Consider the following 3,201-nt stretch of genomic DNA (forward strand, 5'->3'; position numbering starts at 1 on the left):
GGCAATTTTTAACCCCATTTCCCTTGTTTTGCGTACGCTTCGTTGCTTCGCTGACTTATGCATTCTACTGATCCATTTCATCCTCTTGCTGACGTTGGATAAATTCTCTTGACTTGGATAATAACGTTTATCGTCCTTTCCTTGTATTGAACTGTGTTTAAGGACTTATGGGCAATTTTTAACCTCTACAACCACATAGTAGATCTTTAGGAGTTTCATCCCGAAGATTACTTTCTGACGTCATGCGTTGAAGTTAGATCCGTCAAAGTTCTCTAACTTAAGATAGTCCACTCCAAGAGTCCTTGTGGGATCCATGATAGATCAAAAATATATTGCTTTAAGATTGTTGTAGATTATGGTTAAATCTATAATAAAACAATAAAAATTGATGTGCTATAGTTTAAAACTTTTTCAAGTTAACTGTTGTGCGTTTGTGAAATATTATGCTTAAAGCAATATTTGACCTACTCCGGTGTAAGGATCCCAAGGCCAAACTGCTTCCAGGAACAACAGTACAGTATTCTGGTGTGTACCAACCCAGTACTGTCAAGATCTCCTCGATCTATAAGACCTTTCGGTCAAGACAATGATCTCCTCAATCTCAGAACCTTTCGGTTCAAAACCTTTCGGTGTCAGGAAAAGTTCTTTCGAGCACAGTTTTTGTAGCAGCAGCACAACAGCAGCAACAACGTCAAGATCTCCTCGATCCGACGTTCGTTTTTTAAGTTCTCTCCAAAAGCTGCCCAAGGGGTGCTATTTATAGGCCTCAAAGGCCAGCTCAAGAGTCACCCTTAATTAATATGGTTGTTACAAATTATAATAGCAATTATGATTATAATAACAATCTATTAAATTGATGTAAATGTTGACGTAACTGCTACATGTATTAACTCCTGAATACAAGACAATCAATGGACGTGTTACTACAAAACACGAGGGTCACGTCTTAGCAAATCAGACGAACATCGTCTGTAGGACGAACCTTGTCAGTAGGACGAACCTCGTCGAACGGGCTAACCTCGTCGAACGGGCAAAACTCGTCAAACAGGAGAACTTCGTCGAACGAACGAACCTCATCAAACAGGTGAACCTCGTCGAACAAGCGAACCTCATCAAACAAACAAACCTCGTCAAACAAGCGGACCTCCTCAAATAGGCGAACCTCGTCGAACAAGCAAACCTCGTCAAATAGAGGAGCATCGTCTGATCTCGTCAAACAAAGTACACCTAACAAAGTGCCACTTAGCGCCTTAGCTCGATTAGCCCCGATCCCCGGTCCATTAGCCCACTGCCCATGAGACCACGGCCCGCAACCCATGGCTCAAGACCCACAGCCCACAGCCCACGACCTACGACCCACTAGAACTTATGAGAAATTAATTAAAATAAAATACTTCTCAGCTTTCTGTTGGAAAGCCTCGAACAGAGGATCTTTTGAAACATCAAAACTTTAACTTTCCACTAAGCTAGTAAGCATTTATAAAAAGTACTTCTAGTTAATATATATATAGTTTGAAAACTTATTTTGGAAAGCAGTTTTGACCAAAAAATCCAACAACCTTTTTCCTCCTAACATGTTTAGTCTCCCAAGCTTTATCTTTACTATATTTGAAGGTAATATCATGCTCTTTCCTTTTTTTTCCTAAAATTTACTATTTTATAGTAAACTCAACATTCTTGCATACAATTGAGCATAGTTATTATCCTTATACTAATGTACCAAATAATCTTCTAGTACTTTTCTCAAGAAAAATATAAGATAGTACTAATAGTATCAAGTGACGTTTCATGACTTTTTTATTTAGCAGTGAAGTTTAAGGTCTAGTTGCATATTTGACTCAGAAAAAATACTAAATTGTTACTATAATTAGAAAAATACTAATATGATGAAAAGGGGTGTACAAAAAATAGGAAAAATACTAAACTATTACTATAATTAGAAAAATACTAATATGATGAAAGGGGTGTACAAAAAATAGTAATCTCATAATTAGCCATTTGGAAAGTGCAGAATCAATGAAACTTCCTCAACGGATGATTTGGTGTTGACATAAATCGTCCACAACTTCAACGAAACTATAACTTTTGATTCACACATTTAATAAGAAAATGAAAATTTGTGATGTTCTTATATACATCTTGATACTATCTCGATGCAAAACTTTCCATGTAGATCATATTTTTGTATGGATTTAAGTCCTTCACTATAAAAAAAGTAGTGTAGTTACCACTAAATTAATCACATTCATTATTTTAAGTAGTGGATAATTATAATTTATTTAATATTTAGTACTCATCATACCCTAATGAATTGCACTATTTTCCTAATTTATACTCAAAGCCAAACCACAACCATTCACTAAATAATTCAATGGTTGTGATATTACAATGCTCTCTCCACTTAATAGTGGAGAGGATTTGAATTGTTTTTGTGTCCCACTCTTCCACCCTTGTTATCATATGAACTAAGGTTCTGTTATCCCTAAAACAAAGCTTGTTATTGTTATTAAACTATTAAATTTGTACCTCAAAACCCTCTGATCATTCAATTTAGCACAATGGATCATTGATTGTCAAGAGGACATCCTTGATGGTCAGTTTGATCATTGAGGAGAAAAATAGAAATGCGATTTTGAACCATCGATGGACTGTAGGAGATCATCAGTGGTTATGTTTGACCATCGATGATTATGATGTTGATTGTAGTTTTGATGATTTAATTACAGCCGTTCTTTTTTTCTTTTGATCTCTAACTTCTACCAAGTTTTAATACCTCTTTTCTAATCTATTATGGTTTCCATTATATTAAAATAGAGAGAGTTTAGATTAGGATTGGATCATGAGAATATGAGAGTTTGGTAAGAAGAGATTGAGGGTTTAGGTCATTGCCTTGTTCTTGTACTTCTTTCTCTTTTAATAGTGGAATTTCTCTGATGCCTCTGCCATGGATGTAACAAAAATTGGATGAACCACGTAAATCTCTATGTTTACGATTGCTTGTTCTTTATTCTCGCACTTGTTCCTCAATATTATTTCCACTTTATTATGCACTTATTTTAACAAACTAGTATTAGAACTTCAGTTGTGATTTATTTTGTGCACGAAGAAGATGTCTATGAAATACAAGATTGAGATGTTCGACCATGATGTAAATTTTGGTCTTTGACAAGTGAAGAACCATACTATTCTTATTCAACAAGG

Source organism: Asparagus officinalis, chromosome 6 (genome assembly GCF_001876935.1).
Source record: "Asparagus officinalis chromosome 6, Aspof.V1, whole genome shotgun sequence".
NCBI lineage: Eukaryota > Viridiplantae > Streptophyta > Magnoliopsida > Asparagales > Asparagaceae > Asparagus > Asparagus officinalis.